This window comes from Prinia subflava, chromosome 15 (assembly GCF_021018805.1).
Source record: "Prinia subflava isolate CZ2003 ecotype Zambia chromosome 15, Cam_Psub_1.2, whole genome shotgun sequence".
NCBI lineage: Eukaryota > Metazoa > Chordata > Aves > Passeriformes > Cisticolidae > Prinia > Prinia subflava.
Window position 1 is genome coordinate 19,740,625 of NC_086261.1, and position 14,542 is coordinate 19,755,166.

Below are 14,542 nucleotides of genomic sequence, written 5' to 3' on the forward strand. Positions count from 1 at the left end.
TGGCACTGACAGAGATTTATTCTGGACTAAAAGTGTTTACAATCTAAATATGTCTTTATGGAAGTATTGCTATGACAAAAAGGTCAAAATTATGTTATTAAATATACTTTAATTCATTTTTTCCTCAGTATGCAAGCAGAGCATATGCCAACAGTACTCATAGAAGAAATATTTTTATGGCAATTTTATGATGCAGTGCTGTTGGGCCTGGGCAGTTGCAAAGAATGTGTTATTAATATTGCAGAGGTAGTCTTCCTAAGTCTAGCCAAGTCTTAAGACAGAAGGCTTCTGTGAGAAGGTTTACTAAGATGCAGTCATTGTGTTCTGATCTCTTACTCAAAGACTGGTTTAAATGTAAATTAAATTACAGCAGGGATATGTACATCCCCCAAGAGATGGATGAGCAGTGACAGTGGGGATGCACTGCCAGCTCCAGCTCATCCCTCCCACAGCCCTTCTCAAACCTGAGGCTTCCATTTCGAAACCCTTAGGAACCCATCAGAGCAGGGAGGAGCTCTCTTGAACGAGGCTGTTGAGTGGCTGCAAATGCAGCTGCAAGAGCTGCCCCGTGTGTGTCTGGTCTGCTCTAACAGTGCCAGCTGTACCTGGGAAGCACAAGGAATTGAAGAGGTCTCCCTGGAGACTGACCAGATGGCCTCAGATGCACACAGAAGCCCCATCACAGCTCCCAGAGTGTGGGATTTAGCTGGAATACCACTGTACTCTGACGTTTTCTGATGCAAAGAACAATCTTTTGGGCATTCCTTGCCAAGAATAGCCAAAAATAAGTTAGAGACTGCAGTAATTAAATGTAAAAGCCAAAAATTAGGGAAATTCAAAGATCAGAAAAAAATGTTTTCAAGGTCAAAAGCTTGCTTTCAGGTCCTGTTGAAAGCAAAATACAGGGAGAATAGATAAGTGAGGTCTGGATATTTTGAGACATGGGATATTGTGTGAGGAAGCATACATAATGCATTGCTATGGTAATGGTTGCCACAGTTGGTATCTTTGTTGGTATCTTTTGTGGAAAAAAAAAATTTTGTAAGAGTATAGTTACATAAGCAACTGCTATTTGAGTCACAAGAGCCATTTAGTTATCTATAATATCACAAAACTTCTCATATTTGACATTTGGTGTAGCAAGGGGAGCAGTTTACTCCAGTGACAATTTATATAGGGAAATGTAGATTACCCTGAGCTGGGCAGGCTACTAAAGGAAGAGTGTGGTCTTTATTGTGACATTCTGTAGTTACAGTACAATTAACTACAGGGTCTGATAGCTGCTAATATGCCAACAGTTGCAAGAAGTTACACTAAGAGTTGCAATAAGAAACTACTTAAAATGGTATTTCTAAAGTAGAACTATCCATGATACCTGGGAAAGACTTGTTCTCAGCTCTTTATTTCCTTTTCTCTTCTCCTCCTTCCCTTCTCTTTTACACTTCTTTCTCCTGTGTCTATAGCCATGGCTTATCTGTTCCAGGTTCCAAACGGAGATAAGCAGCTTCCTGTCAAATAAGCCAAAGCTGCTGGACAAATTGACCTTGACGTGGCTGCTGTGATGCCAAAAGCCACGAGCCAATGGTGACAATTGTTACAGATTGTCACGGCTGACTTGTATTGTTGATGCATGTCACAAAAATACCAGGTGGTAAAGACACAAAGGAGTGCAGTCCCTTGGTTCATCAAAATCTAATCTCTCAAACCTCACGAAACATTTGTGATCAGGCATAATCTGAATAAAACCTTTCCATATGTATGTTACCTGCAGTATTACCTCCCACTTTGCAAAACACATTTGCTCTGAAAATGCCTGCAAAATCAGGGATGGCACCCTCAAGGCAGGAATACTGGCAGTGACTTGGGCATGCCAAGTAGCAGGTGTTTGGAGGAAGCCAGTCAAGGTTTAGTCTCAGTATTTGCTGGCAAGAAGTGGCTGTTTTTCTTGATCCTTGATTGCACTGGCTCAATGCATCCTGTCTTGCACAACACCATCCATGAGGAGGTGCATAATCCATGAGAATTTTCACTTATAGATTCTTCCCACATAAATTTCATTAGGAGAGCAGGGGGGTTTATCTATTTCCAATGCCCCTTCAAATCATTCAGGTGTGCAGAAAAACTTGACCGTTCATTAAGGAGTTCTGTACTCCAAGCACATCCTAAAACCTCTTTGAGGACTAACTACTACTCTAAGTAATCACTGGAAGTAGGAAAATACGAGGTAGGTGCAAGCACCAGAACAGCACACAGTATTCCAGGTGTGAGCAAATTTTGGCATTATAGATGGGCATAATTATATTTCCTTGTTCTTTTTCCCTTTCCTAACAAACATTTGCATTTTTGGATTGGTGCCGTGCACTGAAGTGACATTTTTATGAAAATGTCTATCTGTCACAATCCAAAACTTTCACTGTGAGTGGTAACAGGCAACTCAGAGTTCATCACTTTATTCACAAAGCCAAGAACACTAGCCAAAAATATAATTTCACATTTATCTACACTACATTTCCTCTGCCATTTTCTTAACCAATTACTTAATCTTGAGGCCCATTTACAGTTCCATGCACAGCTCTCACACAACCTACATTGAGTAAATGTATATCCCCAGCAAATCTTTCCACTTCACTGCTAAGATCATCTTCCAATCAATTTTTGAGTTTGTTAGGAAAAATCAATCCCCTGCAGAATTCTGCTGGTGACTTCTCTCTGTTGTCCCTGTGCTCACGTGGCTGGAGCCTTGGTGCTGGGGAATGGGGCATTCAGCAGGGGTCTCTAAAGGTGCTGGGAGCTGCGTGCTCCCTTGGCTGGGATTTCCTGGGTCAGAATCATTTGCACTTCTGTGCTGTGCTCTGCGAGCTGCACACCAGCAAGAGATGATCAGCCTGATCTGTGCCTTCCTCTGTGCCTGACATGCTGGGCAGGGAGTGAGGGGATTATTTGGCATTTCCCAGCAGTGGAGGACTCTGTGATTTCCATCAAGGTTCTGCATTAACTGAGATCTTCTCAAAAGGGATTTTTTCTATATGCAGTCCAGACTTGTTCTTTCTCATGTGATTTGACCCCTGTGTTACATACCCCTTTTCATGTGATCAGACACACGTAGGAAACATGAATTTCAGAAGTCTAATTTCACACAGAAGGTAGGACACTAATAGCCTTTGCTAAAGGAATGTTGGGGGGCATAGAAAATGGTTTTGGAGCAAAGGACGTTTAACAGTACACAGCCTTGTGACCCAGTAGTCAGGACCCAATACAGCAGTTCAGTAGGGAAACTGTAGAAGATGAGCAGAAAGTCCATGGTAATACAATTTGTTTTCATAAACATATGCAAAAGAAGGAGTTGTATATTAATCTGTTGGAAGTGAATGAGTATAGCCATACAAATAAAACTTAAATATTTGAATAGCTATGGCTTTTTGATTTGGTTTGGACTTCACGGGCTTTATTTGCCACTACAGGGCATTTAATTTTGCTGTTTGCATATAGAACGTGGATATGAAGGTCTCCAAATCTGTTAGAAAATCCAAATTCCTGAAGTGTGAAAATTGTCCTGTCTCTGAATTTGGGCTCATACTCTTCACTGGTTTGTGTTTGGGTGCCATTTATGCCTCTCAGGGGAATACAGTCTCTGAATTCTGTTTGCCACATTCAGTGAAGAAAAGGAAGTATTTACCTCTAATGCCTTTGAAACATCAGTTACATTTGTCTGGATTGATAGGGAACATAGGCTCATTATTGATGCTAGCAAATCAAACCAAGAGATGCTTCTAAACATCCTGTGTGCATCCTCGGCATCTCTGTCACAGGAAAATGTTATTGTTACAATTCTCAATAATCATTCACAGTTATAATTTCAAATAGGAAGCCAAGGCATTGTACTGTGGTGCAGTACCATCTAGTGGCCCCACTGAACAGGGCTTTACTGCAGACAAGTGCTGGTGGTCGGTATTAACTGCCAAATGCTGCCTTTATTGATGCTTTTTGTTATTTTTATTGTTATTTAGTTCCTGAAGGAACACAAAACACATGCAAAAGATTACATAAACTGTCTACTACCTAAATCAGTAAAGATATTTAGAGGTGTCAGATGCCAATATAGGGATGTCCAAATAAACCATAAAAATCTGGTACTGTGGATTAACTCTGCACTTCTTGCTGAATAAATGCTGTTTACATGATGTGTACACATTATTTTTTTGTTATTTAAAGCAAGGCAGAGACTGTCACCTTTACAATAGAACTTATAATTAGCAGTGAAGTTTTGCCACACATAACCATTGTTTCCCTGTGCAAAATGTCCATTTTCAAATGTCAGATGACAGAATATTCTGAGTTGAAAGGACCCACAAGGACCATCAAGTCCAACTCTTAAGTGACTTAGGGCAGTCACATACAGAGATTGAACCCACAGCCTTGGTTGGATTTCAGCACCATATTCTAACCAAACAAGCTAATGTTGAAACTCAATTAGGAGCTGTAAAACACAATTCCAACAGATTCAGAAAGGTATATTCTACAATGGAGCTCAGCCATTCTCAAATTATTTCAAAAGTGGGAAATCCATAAAACAGACTTCAAGCATGAATTAATTACATGCACCATAAAGCATGTATCACACAATAATAATCTAGTTCTATGAAAATAGAAAAGCTGCATGCAATAATCTCTTGGTGCTCACAGTGTGAAAATAGATGGCTTGTTTTATAACAAGTACAAAAATAGTATCTGATTTTCACAGTTTGGATATTACTTATTCTGATAATTTATTTGACAGCCTTTGTAGAACATCTCTTCTTGATACATGGGAAAGAAACATCTATATGTACTACTAATGCTACTGAGATTTTCCAGGTTCAGCATTTTAGTTCTCAGTCAACAGGAGAATAAAAACTGCTGTTGGAGAAGAAAACAGAAAGTCCAAGGAAAATAATTAATTATTTTCTTTATGTTATCTGCAAGATTTTCATAGGACCAGCACCAACTGTCCAGTGATGCTTGAATGATAAAGTAAATAGGAAAAATCCCAACAACAAACCAACCAAAAACCCCAAACGACAACAGCAACAATAACCCACACCAAGAACGTATTGAAAGCAGTACTAATTTGAGGTTCTATTCAGGCAATTACTGACTCAACTTATAATTCCATCCATTAGTCTAATAGAGATTGTCTTGTTTTGGAGAGGATCTTCTGGGAAAGAAGGTAGAGAGAGGACAATAAACAGAACCAGGGACAATATTTTCTGGCCCAAAATAAGACCAAGAACATATCCTTAGCACTGACTTGCAGAAATCATGCAATATGGTACTTCTGGCTGGTATTTTTGTCAGGTTATTTGTAGATAAGCTGCTTGCCCTGAAAAGTTGTAAGCCAAATCAAAATAGGCAAACCTCAAACCTAATTGCACTTGTGTTATAAACCACATTTTTATTGTACTGATTGGAAATTGTGGAGCTGTCTCAAGAGGGGAAATTCTGAATATAGAGTGGGGTGTCCTTATTAGGGGTTTCACCTTTAAATGGAAAATTGTGCACACCTTTTGCACCCTTAGTTTTATTTTCTTTTTGCCCGAGTTGCTTTACTGGCTGACAGTGTAATGTAGTTGGTTGGTTCTTAACGAACAAGGTCATCCTGTTGTTTAGAACTGAGGGGATATTGCTCTTCCTGTCTATTCTGCAGTAATAAGATTTTGATACTTGTCCAAACATAGATATAAAAACATTGCTTTGCAATTGCTTTATAATTGTGGAACCTCTATTATTATCTGTATTATCAAAGTACTCTAGATCACATTATGCTCTCACTAACATCATATGGAACTGTGCTATTTACTTCAGAGACAGGATTTTCTTGTTCTTAGACTGTGTGTCTGACTTCTTTTAATCATTTAGAAAAAAAAATGCAAAGGATTGAGAATATTTACAAATACTGGGGCAAGAGCAGTGAAGTTATTTTCCATTTTCTGTCTATTACTGATCTTATCTTTTCTAACTACTGCTACATATTTCTAGTTGTCTTTATGCCTCCTGTTTTCTTTGTGAGTGATACTTTCTGTCTCTAACAGGTTCCCTTGTTAATAAGGACTCTGCAACTGTGGTTTGTAATGTGTGAGTTTCTGCATAATATGTGCAGGAAATTTGCTTTGCTGGCAGTTTTTTTGTCTTCAGAAGTCAGATTGCCTTTTCCACAAACTGTTACAAGCACTTTAGACTCTCATCTCCACAAATCCCCTGCTGATGGTGTTTGATACAGGTATGGCACTTAAGAAAAAACTGAGACAGAACAGTTACACAATGAATTTTTCTCTTGGATGGAGGAGATGAGTGTCAGCATAGAACTGAAGCTGTGGAAAGCCTGGTGTGTTTTTAACCTGGTATCCAGGTGTGGTTTTTTCACAGGAACTGCTGTTGAAGTAAATTGAGTGCTAATTGCACACCAGTTTGTCTTGTCACTGTCCCCTAATACAGGGGACTTTTCCTTTCTTGCTGTGTGGGTTCTGGGGCTCCATCAACTTCCACACCTAACACTGATACACCACAGAGGGAGCACAGCCCCAGCACAGGGGTTTTTGTTCTTCCAGGGTGTGTGCAGAACTGATGGACCACACACTTCTTGTACGGCAGAATGTGTGTAACAATCTTCCAGTGACACTTCCTGGCTCTGCAAATACTGACACTGCCATCTTTTAGATCTGCTTGGGGGGTTTGAGTTATCAGGTATTTCCAGCATAAGCTGACTTCAAGGAAAGCTTTCCTGTTTGTCTATTACTTCCCTAATGTGATTCTCTAGCTGCAGGCACTTCTTAATTTGTTTGGTTTTATAAATTAATTGCTTTGGGTAGGTAGAGGACCAGTGCTACAACATGAATCTTTTAAAATCCAAAAACTGGCACCTATTCAGATAGTGAGTGGCTACAAGTCTCCTGGAACTCCTGTGAATGTTTTTGGAGATGAGTTTGGACTCGGGTTTCATTAGTTGTGGGTATGGATCAGCCATACTGCACCATTTGGGCCCATACTGGATTGTACCAAGTGTCTTCATACTCTATCACCATTTCATGTTTCACTGCTACTCAGGATGAACTCAACCTCATACAACTGCAATTTTTCCACAATCATTTCACAATCATTATTTTTTATTACATTTCTAAAAACTAGTGTAATCCAGTCTAAACTAGACATGCAAAGGTATTAAAGCCTTCATCATTTACTCTTTATATGCTACTGACACATACAAACAGGACAGCTTTTAATTACTTTTCAATACTCTTTTTCAGAATGTTTCTGTCTTAGTTGGACAGAATTTCTTAACAGCTAATGAGCTGTTGTGAGCTGTAGTCCATTCTCAGCTAGATTCCTTATTGAATTAGACAAAGCATGACTCCAAACACACAACTGCAAATACTGGAACTTCATTGAATACTGAAATACTTCATTGGAAAAATGAAGCATTTTAGGATTTTTCCAAGGTTTTATTTCTCCTCTTTTAATGTTCAAATCTCTGAAGAATGGACTTAAATCCCAGTATCCCAGCATGTATAAGCTTACATGCTGTTGTTACACAGGTCTTCTTCAGTTTCTATTCATTTGAAAGTAAATAAAAATAACAGAAACTGTGATATTAACTTAGGCTGTCTGCCACACTCCAAGGAAAAAAATAAGTAAAATATACTTCTATATATGTACTTAGCACTTGTACACTGAAAACTAGCAGTGTCATCAATGCATTTCATCACTACTGAGTATCTGTGGCAAAGACCAGGGTAGATCCCCAGCATTCAACAGCATCCAAAAATCAACATCCAAAAAGGTTCTTTATAGAAAGCAGAATTGTACTTTACAAATGCCAGGTAAAATCAAGTGCAGTTCAAACCTTGAAAGCTTCAGTGGTACTTCACTTATACAGAAACTAAGATGTGGGATATGTTGTAATTATTAAAGACATCATGACAGTGATAATTTAACCTGTATCTGTAGAATGATTGGTTCAGTTGCTCCTCAGCAGAAAGGCTTCCTTCTTGGTCACTCATCTGACAGGTTTCATGGAGCTCCATCTCTGCTGCAGCTCTCAGTTTTGTTTGCTCTGGTAATGGTGGGAAATGCATACGGTCTGCATAACAATAAAGAAATTTCTCTAATAGCTGATGCATAATTCAAAATAACATCTACAGTGTGATGTAATTCAGGCACTGATGTTACATTTGCATAAGTGGCTGGTTTAGCTAAACACAATCTCTTTTGACCTTTTATACATAGTTTTTTACCTATTCATATTCCCAATAGACCTGAGGTATACAAGTCATATAATTTATAGAAATTTGGAAATAAAAAGTCTTACTCCATTAAAAATTCTGTCTGGTCAATGAAGAACTGACTTTCTATTGTTTCATATGGGCAAGCAGTAACCAACTGTTTCTCCCCATGAAATCAATAGGGGCTTTGTTTTATATTACAGTGAGAATTGTAAGTAAAGAAATCAAGTCAGTAATCCTGAGGCATCAGTGGTGCTGTAACACCCCTGAAGTTACTGTGACGGTGATTCTTTCAAAGAATGAGGTGAAAGAGTTGAAAGTGGTGTTAAAACAATTATGTGCAGGAACAGTACATCCTGCAGTGGCCACATTCCACCAGCACAGTTCACAGTTTGTGCAGTGAGCTACATCAGAGCAGAGCCTGAGTGACCTCTTGGAGTCGTGCCACATTTCCAGCACCTGTCAAATGCTTCTTTCTGTAGGGCATGCAGACAATGGAAACACATTTAAATAACCATATCTGCCAACAGGGGCAGGTCCAGAGAACAGAAATTGGCCCCCATTGTACATGCAGCTGATCAATACCAGGGATTGATTCTGTTCTGTGTGCTCAGTCAGCCTGGCATAAAGAGTGTCTTTAACAAGTGCTGTGGGCAGGCTGGCACTGCTCTGCCAGCTGGGTGTCGATGCCACACAGCACAGGCACAGCAGCTTCTCGTTGTGCATCTACACTGTGTGCCTTCCTTTTGATTCCTTTGCCCTGTCAGTCAGCTTGTAGAGGGTGGAGAAGAAAATTATTGTAATGGAAATAATGAACGATGTTCTTTTTCATCATATCTTTCTGTGCACCTTGTAACGTGGTTTATCAAAATCAATCTATTAAAATCCACAATGCCATAACACATAATGCACGTTAATTAAATCTACAACATATGCGTGCATGAATTTAAACAGATTATTTGCATGAATTAATGTGAATATATAGCATGTGTTTTGCTTTGCCTGTTATCCAGTCAATTATTACTAGCAAAAACAGATTATAAAACTAGATTTGCACGTTTGATAAGCGCTCCTGGGGGAGGGGTAGGAGGAAAGAGTGTAATAGTGGCTGAGCTAAGGCAGCCTGAGGCATTTTTCTGCCTGCACAAGGCACAGACAGACAGAATGGATTGGGGACGCTGTTCCAACAGTATCCTTCACTCCTTTGGAAATGTGCGGCATTTGCTTTCTCCTTTCTCTCTGTATCTCCTGTGATGCTGTCGGGGAGACAGAGACCTTGACTTGCACCCCTGTGCTGAGGCCATCCCCTTTAGAGCAGGGTTACCCCCAAACCCTGGAAGACTGAAATCTGTTCTGTGACAGGCCCCTGCACGATCTGTTTGGGTGGCACTGAATAAAAATCTCCCCGTGCAGTCTCTTCAGTTAATTCAGAGGAAGCCCAGACTTCATTCCAAAGAGTGCATTCCAAAAGATCTGACTTTATGATGTACTTATAATCAATTGTATTTATATTTATATGCTTTTTAAGAAAAAATGATGGCATAAAGAGGCCCTAGGTAGCCTTTGTATAACATAGTTGTCTGTGAAGTACCTTGTACATGTATTAAATTCCCCAACAACATTTGTGAACCTCCTTTGATTTTCTTGTTACTGCCATAAAACCTTACTGTAAATTGATCTTGAAAAGTTACATTAAATGGGCATCTTTTCATAATTAAATTAGGGTAAAATGTCTGTTGCCTTCTCATGTAATTAGAACTCCAACTGTCAATTTTAAAAGTAATCAGGTTGTCAAAAGAGGGCACGATCTAGTTATTTTAAAGGTCAAAATGGTTTTATATTTCAGGTTTTCATATTTAGTTTATTAATATTTTTACAGGACTCAGACTTACCTTTTTATTTGTAAACATTTGTAATTTTAATATGTTTAAACCTGGTACTAAACAGATCGGTGAAAGATGTGACTATTTTCATTGCATTCTAAAAGGACATTCTCTATATAACCTTTGAGCACAACCCTGCAGTCATTGCTGAGAAAAACTCTAACTGACTTGATAGACTGAAATTTAGAATATAACGGACATAAAAAATAAAAATAGGTCAGTGAGATATAATTGTAAGCACTCTACACGTTTTCCGCATTATCTTCGCTAATATCTAGCAAAATGTTGTTCCGTAAATAAGTACAGATAGTGCCTGATGCCCAAATAACCTTTAGATTAACTTCACTTGTATGGTTGATATTTAGTAATACAATCCTTTTTCATGCAGTTATTTACAGAAAGATACAATGAATAATGTGGCTTACATGAAAAATGTGAAAGGGATCACATACTCCGGTATTATGCCTACAGAACTTCTCAATCTATTTTTAAATATTTCAGAAGGGGAAGGAACGTAAATGATCAGTGTTACATTTCTTATCTAAGCGTTATCAGTAATACTTAGAAATCCTTTCCCCTAGCCTGACTTTTATTTAATAGTACCAACAATTTGAGTATTTAGCATTTTAGCAGTTTAAATATTCTAAGCATAACAAAAGATATAATTAATATATTTTTCCCGTGATTATTTTCTCTTTTATAACAAAGAACCACAAAGGCAGCAAATACTATCTCTGGTTTAGTGCAAGAGAGAAAGTAAACACTAATTATAGCACATAACTATTAGTGTCAAAGGATTGCAAGACATTACCAATATACACTTAAGCATTTCAGAGCAGACAGTGACCTTACCTTCATAGCCAAGGAGAAAGCGTGTCAGCAAGTTAGGAGAGACCTCCTCCAAAATGGAACAAAAGGCAGAGAAAGCACCTGGGCCTTTTAAATAGAGTTTATCTAGAAAATATTCAGTTCTCTTCTTGTAGCTCTCCTGGGACCAAATGTCTTTGTATTCCTCCAAGGAAAATACTCTCTTGTAAACCAAATATGACAGCACTTTGCTCACATCCAGCTCTTCCAGTATTTTCTCTCTCTGATTGCTTGGGATTTCAGAAAGCCACTTACTCGTGTTTTCATTTTCTCTTCTGGTAGATTTTGCACAGTTGTAAAACCAAGACTTGGCTGTTCTTCCAAACATTTTGATATTAAAATAGAAAATAGAAAATTCTACTTCTGCATTTATTGTGCAGTATTCAGTATGCAAAATAAACATAATGTGGATGGCTAGAATGCAAATACATACTGCTGTCTGTGATTATTGTAATTCCAATGGAATAAAGAAGGCCTACATACAAATTATAAAGAAATCTAGCTCAATGCCTGCAGCCTCCTAAGAGGATTACATTACACTAATTAGCCCTTTACAACTGTTAACAGCTTCTGAACCGTAATGATGAGACTGAGAATTGCTTAGTTACTGTTACTTTTTAATTCTGTAACTGATCTTCAAAGATATCCCTTTGCAAAAAATAATTCATTCTAGAAGACAGCTGATCAAACTGAAATAATCTGTACAAGCTGGTACAGGACATAAAATAAAGCATCCTTGGTACACTTTGATTTTATATTCCTCAGAGGCCATACCCAAACCACAACATTAATGCCCTCCACTTCTTGTTCTTCCATAAAATATTAGCTTTAATATGCAATGGAATTACACATTTAGAAAGGCATATTTAGATATATCTTTTGTAAACATACAGGCAAAAGGATAAAAAAAAAAAGGTTACAGAGTAACCTTTTTTGTGAAAGTAAATACTTAACCACTAAGAATAACAACATTTCTGTTGTGATGATGTCTAGATTTTTATGCCATTTCCAAGCAAAATAAACCACATAGCGTCCATGTCCTGAGCCAGGTTTAACAGTGGAGATTACTGCAATCCCAGTGGAGGTGTTCTGCCACTGATAATCATTCATTGAGGATCACACATTACATAACCTCCCTTATGCAAATGCTCCTTCCTACGAGGACTCCTCGCTCTTGTTTTCATACTTTCTGTCAACATAAATTCCCTGTATAGAAAAGCTATGAGTACTTCCTGCCTCCTCCTCCTGTTTCTTGATCTATTTTTCCTATTTCTATTGCTTCCAACTGTTAATGCGTCCATGGCCTTGCTCGTGTGGCCTTACCTGCACTTTTCTAAAGGGTTGTTTATCTGTTGTGGAGCAAACAAAAACACCTTGCCAAGCTTTTAGTCCAATGAGTTTTAGAATATTTTCTGTTCTTGTGATCTTAAGTTGCAACCACTGTATCCCCCTGTCAGGCTTCTTCGGTTTCCAAAATTTCAAGTATTTATCAGTTAAGATTAAAGTTGACTACTGACCATAGCATAATGCAGGAATTTAATTGTGTATGTGAGCATCCAGTTAGGCAGCGAGGCTTCACGGAATTGTTGGGCAGCATCGCCTGTCACCTTGTGGTTGTTTGCAGAAACAACAAGCCTCAGTGTGCCACATCAGCCGGGCAAGGACCGCGGGACTGCGTGGTTTTTGAGGCAATATTGTCCCAGTTTACAATGTTATGGCTTATTGGCCATAGCAGTGCGATTCTCACGCTCCTGTGATCACCTCAGGTAGAGCTCCCTGTGCTCTGCCCGGCATCACACACCAGAGAGGACCCTCGTGCGGGGAGAGAGATGGTTCAAAGCAGCTGCTGTCCCAGCCAGGAGCCATCCTACCCAGGAGCCAGGGAGCACAGCTGAACCGGGCTCATCTGCAGAGGGCAGAGAACGCAGCAAACCTCTCTGGCACGCCTTGTAGGTAGCCTTTGAAAGGAAGGGTGTTTAATTTGCAAAATTCCCTCTGGTTTTGAATAGCAGTAGAGGTAGTACAATTATTTTTTTTCTCTTCAAATTGTTCCTGTCTCAGAAATTCTACTAATTAACACCACATTATCTCAGCAGACAAAAGATCCGGATGGATAGTGGTACTTTATATTCATTAGACAGCATCCTCTGAATCTGCCTTCTCAGCCTCTACAGCTTCGGGGGGAAGTTCTTCTGTTGCTTCACTAGAGCAAGTCCCAGGTTATATGTTTGTGGGTTCAGAAGGCACTATCCAAACATGACATACAGAGGATGTAACCTGAATACGTTTCTCAGAGTTTAATTTAAAAAACAAATTTGTGTTTATTTTGTTGTGCTGCCAACACTGCTCGTCATCAGTATCCTAAGCAGAGCAATTAATTCTGCGCAGTAGTGAATTTAAAAATTAAAAGAACAGTTAGCCTATCAAATTAATAATGACATGATTTCTAAACGAAGCTATAGATTATGCTTTGCTTTCACACCTGCCAATCCAGCCTCAAAGCTTCATGACCTTGCTATAGTGAGGGACAGACATAGGTGTTGTCAAGCTGCATCTCTTCAGAAAGGAAGGAAGAATTGGTGCAAATGAAAAAAATGCATTGGTATCAGTTTGGTGAGGTATATTAACTTAAAATTTGTGAGCATACACTGTAGGAGTGTCTTTGGACTTGAAGCACTGAATAATTGACTTTTTCCTTCTGAAGGAGTACAGTGTTTTGAGCCAGAAATGCCCCATTATTTTTGTTGGTAAAAGATTATGTTCTTATAACCTCAAATGTGTTCTTATAAAATCTTAAAATCACAAAGAAGAATGGGTGATACAGGAAATCTATCACGTTGCAGACAATTACAAAATTTGTCTCTGCCTTCTCACATACCATATAGTTGTTTTCCATTGTGTTAATAGAAGAACAAAATGCTAAAATTCTGATTTGTTAATCGCCAATTTGGTAATAAAAATCCACACCTTTTAAAGTCTGAATATAGGTTAAAGGCAAAAATTTGAAAGTGTGTGTTGAGAAACTGAACAGGGAAAAGTGAGTGTGAAGTACAATCAAGGGAGGAAACTAGATAAAGTGAAGATGCCCAGGAGGTGTTTGAGACAAAAGGCTACATGGAAGTACATGGTGGGTATAAAAGATTTGTGATGGAGAGCTCTTGTATTCCCAGGGTCAAGGAACTGAGGTATTTAACTGCAATGACCTGTAAATGATGCAGCAAAACTGTTGGGCTGTGCTGTAGGAGGTGTACAACCCTCCCAAGCTCTGAGTCCTATCACCTGGCAACACAAACCTCTTCAAATGATTTACCTTTGTGCTAAATTCTACAGTTTGTGCTAAGATGCTGAATAGTTTCAGTCAGACTAATTTCACAAGAGATGGTGTCAGCCAGGAAGCATGGACTACGAATAAGCTCTGGCAGTGTTTATTTGCCATTGAAGTCAATGAGGATGCGATCTGACCAACACGTTTTAACACTGACATTGTTTCATAAAGCACTCCAGGGAAGACTGAATGTGGCACACGATGCCACGGTC